Consider the following 14,033-nt stretch of genomic DNA (forward strand, 5'->3'; position numbering starts at 1 on the left):
CTGCCGTCACTCCAGAAATTTGCTCTGGAGGTCCGGTCAAAGTCTTTTATCCAAGAATCTTCGTCTAACTTTCCGTAAAAAGGAACGGGCCTAACTAGAGTCGCTGACTTCGGCTCTGGTGTAACTTCATTCACAATTATTTCTTCGATAGGCTCTTGCCTCTTTTTCTTTGGCATTTTGTTCCTTTGTCCTTTAGTTATCCCACCGCTGCCACCATAATATGTGACGGGGGTCCTCCCTGTCACCGGCACTGATTGATAACTATTGTTTATATTTACAAGTTTATTTACATATTTACAACAAACACGAATTACACAATATATAGGAAACACAGGTTATATCACAAATGCGTCCTCACTCTTTAACATCCAAACTCATTCTATCTTGTCTCCCCTGTGTTCCCTGGGTATAGCCATACCAATTATCTCTCACTCCTCAGACTCACCCATAACTCAATCAACTGCTCACTTTCATCTCTCAGAACTTTATCATGCACAATAAACAAATGACAACTACAGATATTAACTCAGAAATTATAGACTCATGTTCGCTCTCTCTCACTTGCCTAACGAGCTAAAATGATACTCTTGGGAAACAGGGCTACAACGCCTGCGTCGCGCACCTGCAACCTTATCAAACCTTTCATATGACATTTTTCATCCGACACTTATTAAAGATAATTAACCCAAGGGGATGGCCCTGTAACACAGGCTTGAATGCTGAATCTGAGCCATAGGTTTCAGATGCTGGATGAGGTTAAGGTTTTTAGAGCTGGTTAAAGTTTTTGGAGCAGGTGCCCTTTGATGATTATATCTTAGTTATTACTGGTCCTAACTTCACCAAACTTGCTTAGATGGTGTGTCGTATGATACTGATGCCTCTGACACGAAGGAATGCCGAATCTGAGCCATAGGTTTCGGATGCTGGATGAGGTTAAGGTTTATAGAGCTGGTTAAAGTTTTTGGAGCAGGTGCCCTTTGATGATTTTAACTTAGTTATCACTAGTCTTAACTTCACCAAACTTATATGGATGGTGCGTCTTATAATACTGATGCACCTGACAGGCATGAATACTGAATCTGAGCCATAGGTTTCGGATGCTGAAGGAGGTTAAGGTTTTAAGAGTTTGTTAAAGTTTTTGGAGCAGGTGCCCTCTGATGATTATATCTTAGTTATTACTGGTCCTAACTTCATAAAACTTGCATGGATGATACGCCTTATGATACTGATGCACCTGGCAGGCTTGAATGCTGAATCTGAGGCGTATGTTTCTGATGCTGGATGAGATTTGTTTTTTTGGAACAGGTCACATATTTTTTATAGATAATAGCTTGCATAGTTGATTTAACTATAATATTAATGAACTGCAGAGGTAGCTTCAGATGCAGATCTCCATTATCAAGGATGCTAAAAAAATTATCCTATCTAAAACCTGCTTGATAGATGTGTTCGTTGTTAAATGATATAATATTATTCCTATGATATAGTATTGAATGATATGATACACTATTGTTTTATATGATACAATATTATATCATATATTATATTGTAAAAAATTATATGATACGATATGATATTGTATCATTTTTTTGTACATTATGATATGATATTGTATTGTGATATTGTTATGTATAGTATTGTTTAATATGATACAATATTGTATAATATGATATTGTATAATATCACATATATTATATTTTATCACATGCTATTTCATATGATATTGCAACATAATATAGTATCATATGATATGATATTGCATAATATATATCATATCATATCATATCATATGATACGATATTGTATTAAATGAGATTGGTTTATATAATATATTATTATATCAATATATGAAAATGTATTATATGATATTGTATAATGTGATATTGTATCATATAATACAATAAAGTATACTATGATATTGTATGATATAATTTAGTACTATATCACATGATATTGTTTCAATTGATATGATACAATGTTGTAGCTAATTTTATTGTATCATATGATACAATATCCTACATTGTATCAAATATGATACAATATCATATAATGCAATATCATGCTATAATATTATACAGTATAACATTGTGATGCATTATGTGATATGATATTGTATCATATATTATTATAATGTATCATATCATATCATTATCATAATATATTATGATATTGTATTATGTGATCAAATACAATAATGTATAACAAGATACAATGTCATATCATATGTTACAATATCATATTTCATCGTTATTTATTACAGTATTTTATTGTAATATATGATATATATTGTACTGGTATCATAGGATGCAATATAGTATTTTATATTATCGTATTGATAAACATTGAATCATATAATACCCTATGAAATGAACATATGATTATTATACAATTTTTATTATATGATATTGTTATACGATATTTTGTCAAAACAGTATCCATGTATATCCAAGATCATTAACTATGATTTTCAAATAATATGATAAAGGTGGTCTCATAAAGGTGATTCCTCAAAAAGGTGATCCCTCGTCTCGGTGAGCTTTGTAATTTGTTATTGTCTATGTTTAAGAATCGGGCTTATATGCAATTGAATAGTGAACTGCGTTCTATCTAGAAAGCAATTCGCAATTCAAAATTTAAAATTCATATTTGGGACCTGAATTTATCAGGGGCATCTACTAGTGGTATTTCACTACCACTGTGAAAATATGGTGATGCAGTTATCTATAGTTTCTGAGAATCGGGCTTATATGCAATTGAATACTGTGGTTTCATTAATATTCAAGGGCATCAATTTTCGTGGATAAAGTGAAAATCACAATATGAAGTATACGTAAATTAGTGGCCAATGAACCTATCAATACAAAATGTTAATTAAAATTGCACTTCAATGAATATTTAATTTCGTGGATCAACTAAACAATGATCCACGAAATTCATATCCTTATCTAGTGACACACTAGTAACTATATTTTTATTCATATGCACTGATAATAAATGAAAATAATATATATATTTCAAAGTACATTTTATTTATTTTTTATCCATGCTTGAGTGCATGCATATTTCAGCATGCGCAGTCTAATATTTCCGGACACGACTTCCTACTAGACTGTGAAACTTGCAAAGTTGCGTTAGCGCGACGGCGTGTTGTGCAAAGTTGTGTTAGCGCGACGGCGTGTTGTGCAAAGTTGCGTTAGCGCGACGGTGTGTTGTGTACATGTGTTAGCGCAATGTCTCATTTATCTGAACGCGATGTCGCGCTAATGCAAATGGCCCTATCCGGACACCATACAGATCTCAAAAACTATAGATTACTGCATCACCAAATTTCACAGTGGTAGTGAAATACCACTAGTAGATGCCCCTGAAAATTTCGGGCCCCAAAAATGAATCGCGAACTGCGTTCTAGAACGCAGTTCACTATTCAATTGCATAAAGGCAATCGGGCCCCAAATATAAATTCTAAATTTTGAATCGCGAACTGCATTCTAGATAGAACGCAGTTCACTATTCGATTGCATATAAGGCAATCGGGCCCCAAATATGAATTCTAGATTTTGAATTGCGAACTGCGTTCTAGATAGAACGCAGTTCACTATTCAATTGCATATAAGGCAAGCGGGCCCCAAATATGAATTATAAATTTTGAATTGCGAACTGCGTTCTAGATAGAACGCAGTTCACTATTCAATCGCACTAAATTTTGAATTGCGAACTGCGTTCTATAGAACGCAGTTCACTATTCAATTGCGAACTGCGAACTGCGTTCTAAAAAACCGATTGCCCCATACGTGAAGTGTTAAAACAAGTTATACATGTACATGTATTACATGCACAATACTATTAAAATTATTATAACTTTAGAGATATTCAACAATCGCGAGTGCATATTCCTGCAAAAAAGTATACCATGTATCGTAGGGCAAAATCCCAAGGCTGACATGACAAGGGGATGTATTAAATTGAAAATTAAAATTGAAGTGGGGACAATATATTTGATGTTAAAATAGTTTCACTCTTCCAAAAGGAGTTTAGCTCTACTGGAAAATTTAGGTCTGTCAAACCGAATTCTCATGTTGAGGTACAGATCCGAGCTAACGTTCATATTAAATTAATACCCCACCCAACTCTCAATCAATGTTAGATGCATGGATACGAGTATTTTGAATACATTTTTTCAGATTACCATGTCTAAATTTTAGATAATCCACAATAACGCTATGAAACATCCATATTTCCATCATTCAGTAATTTCGTTTAATTGCATGATTAGTAAATTGCAATGCTGTGGATATTTTACGGTTATATCATTCTCAGGTGACCATTAAGGCATTTGGGCCTCTTGTTAAAAGAATGGTTTTAATATTCAAACTGTTGATTTTCTTTCCTCTGTTTTCATGCACCGCCTGACTAAACAATATAGGGCACTCACATTATTCTCCTTTGAGATTATCTCGTTGTTTTATTATTCGGAGACTGTGCTTTCGTGTCAAGCTTAATACTATATTGAGTAATTGGCTGAACAAAATATGCCCGTCATATACAAAATTCTTAATGAACTAACTGATTGTGCATTAAATCTAAAACGGGGCTCATTATTTTAATAGCTTATACCCACTAACCTCTCAACTGCTAGGCGCTTCTTTGGTGTTGCTAAAAAATACATTGTGCTCATTTAATAGCAGTGATTAAGCAACCTACAGCATCTCTAGGATAGAACACATCTTTCATGTCCAGAATTGCTTCCTCGTACTTTTTTCTATCCACCCTTTTCTCGTCATTTTTAATAACCTTGTTCGATTCTCTGATTATAAAATAATAAATCATATGGTCGAATTAGAAAAATCAACGGAGAGTTCAAATAATTACTTTAGAATAGGGCACAGGTTGTCAGACGTAAAGAACAATACAAAGTAAGTACATGTTTATAATTAGGAATATTTTTTTTCAATGATATACAAGTATGACATCTTTTTTTATAAAATGTTTTGCAATATATGATGCGTAAGCATGTTTCTCGTGTGACATATGTAAAACCTAAATAAATAATCTACATACTGAACAATCTTAAATCAGGCAAACATCAGGATAAAGATTATGATATTGCATATTATGAACGTCTTCTTTTTAAATAAAGTCGAGCTTCAGCAGAAGCACGTGTATGAATGCATTTATAAAAAAAGTATTTTTATAAGTCGTCGTCCTATACGCGAAATATTTTGGATGGTCGTCTTACATTGCAGATCCTTGGGGGAAAAATCATTAAAAAGTCGAGAGTCCCTGACACAGATGTTGACAAACTTTGAATATTCATTGTGTCCTAAACTTAGAACGGATCTATGGTGGATCCCTACTTTTCTATACTGGAAAGCTTTAAGCAGTTGACTTAAAAACTAATACGTTTCCTTAGGCATTCCCTAGACACATCATAGTCCTAAGATAGTTTCCTTTACATGTCCACAGGTCCCGCTTGCGGTCAAATGATAGACAGTAAGTCAATTGAATCAAACTCTAAGTTCATGACATGGAGCGGGTCTAGCTACTGTAAGAGTTAATAAACATTGCTGACCAATATTATCAGTGATTGGGAATTATTTTCTTTCTGTAGATAGGGCATGCCGCCGTAAAATGTCCAATTTTTTGTTATAATCACAAAAATTGAATATAAATAGACAAAAGGATGTGCTTTGAAGCATGTTATTTAGAGGTTATTGATCAGAAAAGAAGTCTTAAGACTACGAGGCTGGCAACGTGATGTAGATTTCGTTGCAACCTGTGGTTCCATGAAATGATATTTGATCAGACAGAACAGTTTGTTCATTTCTGAGCTGCAACTATTATTTATAAACCATATTTATTGCTTGTTTTTATATAGAAATTTATCACATTTCTTTCAGATGAAATACCAATTTTTTTTCACTTATTGCATAAGACATCAATGAAGTTGGTTAGATATTATTAAATGCGTCTTGCTCATTATATGCACTGTGAATCTTTATATTTCACTCCAAGTGTTTCTGAAATTGAATTGCTGCATTTGGCAAAAACTTTTATTGATATTGCAAAAAAAGTTAACTTTTGCCAGGCTACTACAATAATCAATTTGTGAAAATAAACCCATAAGGAACCGCGTTGAAACTGAAATAATACATCATAGCACCCGATCGCGACAGAGTATAATTTGATTCGATTGAGGTTTCATGGTCCTTTACATTGCCGTGAATTCAAATCAATATTCGTCAGTCAATAAAAATAACGGTAACTGTCAAAGACGATTGACAGAATAAGGTTGAAGTTATTATAGTGTTATAAAGGGTTGTCAAATCTGAATCGTTTGTGGATAAACAGCCCCATTTAAAAATTCATGTTCAAATGATATGAATGTTTCATTCCAAACATCTTTTTTTTTTTTTTTTTATCTTTGGAGGAGTTTATAACGAGTCAACCCTTTAATACAATCATAGAAAATTCTATTGAAATATTACAAATATCATCAACCAAATGTTTGCTTAACTTTTAACCTTAGATTCCATTTGAACAAAATTATATTGCATATACATATGTAACGTCCACGATTTTGATTTTTGGTATTGTTCACAGGGGCCGAGCCCGTTTTAACATTAATTTCAATGTAACCATAGATAAAGAAAGGGGTCGAACTCCGGATCCGACCCAGATAAAAAACGACAATAAGTACCAGCTCGCTCCAAAAGCCTAATAAATCAATTAATTTATATAAAATTTGCAATATGCATACAGTTTTAAGAAAAGTGATGTCTGAGATACACTCATATCGAGTTTCAAGTTGATGGCTCTTAAAAAAGCTGGGATATACGTCATTATTCTCTCGAAGTCGCCGGTTTTTTTTTACTCGGACATTTACCGGTCCAGGGCAAAACATATGTATTATTAATCTTATTTAGCTACTTGTTTGGAATCACATTTTCAATATCATAAACGGTGTTTATAATTAGGCCCGGTAGGTTCTTTTTGTATCATTTTCATTATTTAATCAAATCGTGTATGAACATACTATATGTGCTATGTTGCAGCAGTGCTATCATAAATTCATGTCCTATATATTGCTTTGATACAAGGAAATTGTTATTCACAATAAGTGTAGGAATGAGGAAATTTCTATGTGCATAATTCCTAATAAACGTGTCATTTACTTCCTTTTCAACAGAATCCCTCAACAAACAAAAATTAATTTAAAACTTCAAGCACATTACAAATTTCAATCCGTAACATGTGATGTGTAGAATCTGAATGCTAAAATTTTTAAAATTTAAATTAAAGGGATTATGGAATGTATTTGTATTATATTATACAACTAATAAACTACTTTTCCAATGTTTGAATAAGCGCGTGCCTCTTGATTCTAGTTGTTAGATATTCTAATTCCCAAACATACACTTAAGGACAAAGTTAGGAAAAAAATTTCACCTATCTACTTCACAAGTTAAAATACATTAAATTTGTACTAGCGACATCTCTCATGTGTACACCCTATGGACCTAACCAGTCATATAAATATAACTTAAAATAGTTTATGTTTTCTCATGCTGCACAACCTCACCGCAGCTCCGTTTTTGCGGTCTGATAAATGAACTCAACACTTGTGCATGATGAAATATGTCATTTATTAAAAACGACGAAAGTAAAGAAAAATATAAACAACATAGTAGGGGATCAGACCGTAAACTGTTCACACAAAATGTTAAATGACTTATCAATATGCTGATCCCCTTAAACTGTATCAAAACATTACTCGTGCTAACACTCTCAGAGATGAAGACAGAATGACCCTACTCTCACTGGTCAGATACTGACCGCATCAAACCACGTGACCGTATCGCTTAATTTGATTGGCTATTAAATTAAATTTGGGGAGAAATACACCATGGAACTTTTAACAATTACATAATAGGTCACTGGGAGGTTTTTAGATTAGGAATTTGGGCTAAAAATAGACATGGACAGTGACCACTGCAGGGAAATTACATAATATGGCCAACGACCTCTACAAGGCCTGGGAAAGAAATGCAACTTATCTAATCAAACATAAACATGAAAAAATACAATAAACAAGCAAATAAAATTATAGCATTCAACACATAAATACAATTATTAACATAATTGTTGTTTGACTACAGATTCAATGGTCAGATATAATGTTATTTAACTTCAACTTTATCGTTTATTAGCACAACAATTCCGAGAATACAAATGTGAAACACCAAGATTAATTTGAGCCGCTCCATTTATTTTCGTTGTTAGTCTCTAAAAGTTTGTTTGGTACCTTCCGCCTTATACAAGTAGAAATTGTAAATGATATTAACGCTGACAATTGTTGCATCCAAATTCTAAACAATGAGGAAATATTTTTGTTTATAACTAATGTATTACATTTTTTTTTAAAATTTGCACTGTCCATGAACGAATTATTTAATATTACCAAAGATCAAGGATAGTAAGGATAAACACAGGATGAAGCTCTGCCATTCAGTCAACTGAATGTTAACTGAATGGTCTGGAAAGGTGACTGAATGGCATAGCTATGCCATTCAGCCACCTTTCAGTTACCTTTCAGTCACCTTTTAGTTGACTGAATGGCAGAGCTTCATCCTCTGAAAAAAAAAATACAAACGTAGAACATTAAAAGAAGAATAATTTAGATATTGAATCCATATTTATTCTAACTTGTTGTATTACAAAGTTTTGCTACCTACCATGTTAGAATAATAACATTTGCATATGGAATGTTTTAATGTGAAATGCAAATTTTTATCTTAGTATGCAAGGAGAGTCTATATCCATATTTTAACATCTTTGAAACAAATGGTATACGTATGATAAATAATAAGTAATGGTTTTTTTGGGGATTCATTTGGAGTTAAAGAATAAAAAGCGCACCAGGAAAAAACTTTGAAAAAAATATCGAGGGTTGGTATATTTTAATTCATCACGGAAGTGTATTTTTCCAAGTGTTTTCAACAATTGTAATTTGATAATACGTTATTCAATGTTACATAGAAACTTCTTCATTTTCACCACAGAAAGGGAAAAGTGCTGACACGCGCAATATTTTTCGCAGGAAATAGAAAACAGTTCATAAAGTAAGTTGTCCTACAATAACATTTAAAAGTTTTTAAAAGAAATGCACTACGCAAATCACTGTACATGTTTCTTTCAAATCTAGTTTTCTGGAAATAGTCTGATTAAATACAAAAGATGATCTGAAAACTTTTGTGATTATTAAAATAGAAAATTAAGATAATCATGTATAAAAAAATTATGTATTAGTGTTTTCATCCATCAGAAAGATCTTTGAATTGTTTTTGTCAGAAAGAAAGATCTGCAGTTTAACTGAAATTATATTTCTCTGGTTTAAGAATTTTTCTTCAATAATCAAATTTTTTTTTTGAAACGTAGTAATACTTATGAACATCTCGTTTTCTTCATTTGCTCTCGCCAGCATCGCACTGTAAACATTTGCTAATCGACAGTCATGTTTATCTGCGGGGACAATTAAGGATATACTTTAAAAGAAACAAAAATATTTCATGAAAAGTTGTAAAAGAAAAAAAAAACCAAATGTGAAATGAAAATATATGTTTGGAATTACCTAATGTGGACATCAGAAAACTAACAGAGAAAGAAAAAAAGTATAGAAAGACCTATAATGGAAACTGAAGCTTGAGTTTTCCAAAAAAAAATTCTGGTCTGGTTTGAATTACTACGTTACTCAAGCAATTGATACATCGTATGAAATTGGCAAATTGCCTCCAACTAATAAGTTCGGAATAATTACTTGTATTCCAGAGCAGTGTCCTTTACACAAAATTTAGATTATTGATAATCAAAATTTGTTGTCATGTACAAATTTTGATTATCAATAATCTAAATTTTTGTAAAGTACAATAGACCTACACAGTTTGAAAAATTGGCGTCCTATAACTTTATGTGAGGTAGATATGCTGTCTTAGCGCTGTTTTGGCTATGTTGGAAATTCCACTCAAACCTTGTCAGTGTGATGATCTGTATTAAAAAAAAACTATCGTGGTGAATGCGCAAGATTATTTATTGGCCTTACATGTATTTGAATATTCTGTTTTTTTATGTAAGGAAAAATTTAAGTGTTCTTATACATACGAGGGTTATTAGAAAAGTTCGCGGACAAGTTCGATTGTGAGTGGAGTATTCGCATGATACCAGCGAAACTTTTCAGTCTTAAACTTGACGTTTCTAATAAATATGTTAAGATTTGTTTTTATAAAATGCAACATAAAAATAAACAGCTTACTTATTATGATAAGATTTGCTTCACGGAGCGTATTTTGATATTTTTATATTTTGTACGCATTTCTACTTATTAATAAAATGTACCGTTTAAACTAATAAACATAAACGATATTTCATATGACGTTAAAATAGCTTATGAAGGACTTTTCGTGAAAGTTTCAATTAAACTGAAAAACTTCTGACCATTTCATCGCCGAATATGGACGACCTGCGCATGAAAATTGAGTCAAAAACGTTAAATTAATGTTAATGGACACCTTGGAGCACCGGGCCTACATTAAATGTTGTATCAATGCAGGAAAATATCCGATGAGACCAAAAGGTTCTCAGATGCTGCTAGAGATGGCCCACATATGTCTAGGACAATGGTTTACAAATAGAAACCGGTGTTTAAAGGTGGAAGGACTGATATTTTGAGCTCTTGCTACAACCCCCCCCCTCCCAATACAACCCAGATCTTGCCCCTATGCATTGTGACAGGTTAGCCTTTCAGTTGTTTGACGTTACATGACGTCGTGGGAATATGAAATGGTGCTCCGTAAATCTAATTCATACATAGAAAAAATCGCTGCGTATTTTGAATGAATTATCAGTCATATGTTTTTTTGCTTGACTAACCGGTAAGTCCACAGTAATTTTTCAGTAAATCGCTTAATTGTACGCGAACTTTTCTAACAACCCTCGTATTTATAAACGATTCACGTAAGTGTTTATCTGCGCATGGCCGCGTGGGGTGAGAGGAATGAGAGCGAGCTTGTTTACAAAATTAAATAGTTAAGAATACGTCTTTGACGTTGAAAAAAAAATTCCTTCAAAATATTTGTTACGAAAGAATAACTTTCATTAATAAACCTACAGACCGCCAATTTAATTCATTCCTAATTAGAGAAAAAATAAAACAGAACGTCAGTATTAACACTTTCGGGGTCCCTCGACTCAAAACATCAGTGTCTCTGTTTTTCTTTCTGTTGTCTACGAATGCGTCAGCCTGATAAAATCATGCTAACCACGTTCTCGTGTCGACTTCTTGTTTACATAAATTATACTGAATTGAGACATCACGTGATCAGGTGTAATGAATATTTAAAACTGGGGCATTTATTAAATAAATAAATTAATTGGAAATTAGTTTCAATATTTTTAAATGCGTCCGATGTATATTGTTTAAATTGCATAAAGTTTCTAGTTTAAAGTTCTAGATCATTACACTGACAAAGTTTTGGTGGGGTTACAAACATACCAGAAAAAGGGTTAAACACGCAGATGATACTTTATTAATGAATCACAGACGACTCCCCAAATCAATCACGATTTAATCTCTTGGGTATATTTTTTTCAGTAAATCTGAAAGATATGATAGAAAGAAATGACCGGTAATGGAAAAAGATGATAAATTCTTATTCAGACGGAATACTACAAATCTTACACCGATAGGAAAAATAACAGTTACATGTAGTAAAACACTCGTAATCCTAAAAAATAATCATTTAGTCCTAACTCTACCACACCCAACACTAGAATTGATCTGAAGTTTTGAATTTAGTTGTTTTTTTTTAGTTTAAACAATATTTTATTGATAATTTACAATAGCAGGTACATGTATTTGGCATAAAGTACAATAAGATTGGGAAACAAGCCAAAAGGCTTATACAAATCCCTTTCTTAGATAAGAAAAAATATGAGAGGTGCAAATTACATGTATGTATGATTAAATAAAGAACCAGAAAGCTTATATAAAAGAGGAGATAAAGACATCCAATATATGTATCAATCAAGACTAGACATTTTGACATATGCATGAGTTTGTGAGTTGGAATCACAAGTGAATTTATTTTCAAACTAGTGAGCTAATCGACCCACGAACGTATAACTTCATGTTATACTATAAGGAAAACAATACAATTATGTTCAGAACAATTTGAAGTAAAACACCAAAGGAAATACATGTATGAAATACATCCCTGTATAAATATATCCTAGACGCTATTTACATATTTAGAGAATATAATTAAGTAAAAAAAAAGTGTCGAGGTTACACTAGGTACCCTGAAATCGTTTACTGTCGATGATAAATTTTTGGACCATATAAAAAATGTATTTATTATCATTATCGCTAAGATTGGGAGACCCAAAGAGTAATATGTTTACATTTGTTGAATCTCGAAGTTTGTTAATTGTTTCACTACGTATTACATTATAATTTGGGCAATATAAAAGATAGTGGTCATTACTTTCAATTGAACCACATGTGCATAAGGGGGAGGGGCAGAGGTTTCTGCGGAACATATAAAGTTTCAGAGCGCTGCACTCTAATCTTAACTGGGAATGTAGAATTTGTCCTTTTCTGAATCCAAAATTATAATAATCGGGAATGTTTATGTTGCTACGATTTAAATATTTTTTGAAACTGTTTAAAGAAGGGTTGTTTTGTATTTCATTAGGTAGTGTATTCCAGAGCCTTATTGTACTTGGAAAGAATGACTCATAATATAGCTTTGTTCGTGCGAAAATTTCTCGTATGGAATTATTACTCCTGGTTTTATGTGTTCCATCTTTAGAAGTTTGTGTTTCTAAAATATTAGAAAGATATTCTGGAGTTTTGCAATGGAACATTTTAAAGAACTGAACGAGTCGATGGTTTTCCCTACGCTTTGAAAGTAACACCCAACCTGTTTCTCTGTATAAAAATGCAATGGACGCCATTCTATTACCCCCCCCCCCCCCCCGTCACTATTCGTGCCGCTTTTAACCAAATATTTTCTATTTTTCGACTAAGATATTCCGGTAAATTATCCCATATTATATCAGCGTATTCTAAGGCTGGTCTAATAAAAGAGAAGTATATTTTTTGTAAGCAGTTTCTATCTAGTAAAAATTTAACTTTGCGCATTTGTCCCAATCTTGCATAAGCCTTGGATATCATTTCATCTATATGTTGGTTCCACGATAAGTTACTACTAAAAATTACACCAAGGTGTTTATGCGATTCAACTTCTTTGAGGTGGACATCATCAAATATGAGTGAGGGATGAAAAGGCTTCTTAATTTTATTGGAAATGGTCATGCATTCAGTTTTGGAAGGATACAAGCCATTTTTTAGACCAGTCGTTAATTTTCTCAAGATCGGAGCTAAGTAGAGCTGCAGAGCTGAACGGGTTTTCAACTGTTATGTAAATTGACGTATCATCAGCAAACAATTTAATATTACAATCGATATTGACCACTAGGTCGTTTATGTAAATAAGAAAAAGGAGTGGACCTAAAATACTTCCTTGCGGAACACCAGCTTGCACGTTTTTCAGGTATGATTTGGTACCTTTAATAACGACACATTGTTTTCTATTATGAAGGTAACTATGGAACCATTTTAATAAATTGCCACGTATTCCCAAATTACTAAGTTTATATAGGAGACCTTTATGCCGTACCTTGTCGAACGCTTTGCTTATATCAAAAAACACTACCCTTATCTCTTTGCCTTGATCACTAGCTCGATAAAAATCACTAGATATACTAAGCAGTTGATTGACAGTAGAATCATTAGGACGGAAGCCGGATTGAGATGGAGTTAATATGTTATTTGAGTGGAGAAAATTGTATAGGTATTTAAAAATGCATCTTTCTATACACTTCCCAAGGACACTAAGCAGGGATATTGGTCTATAGTTGCTCACTGTGTTTGCTGAGCCTTTCTTGTATACAGGAGTTACATTTGCGATTTTCCATTG

Source organism: Crassostrea angulata, chromosome 10 (assembly GCF_025612915.1).
Source record: "Crassostrea angulata isolate pt1a10 chromosome 10, ASM2561291v2, whole genome shotgun sequence".
NCBI classification, from domain to species: Eukaryota; Metazoa; Mollusca; class Bivalvia; order Ostreida; family Ostreidae; genus Magallana; species Magallana angulata.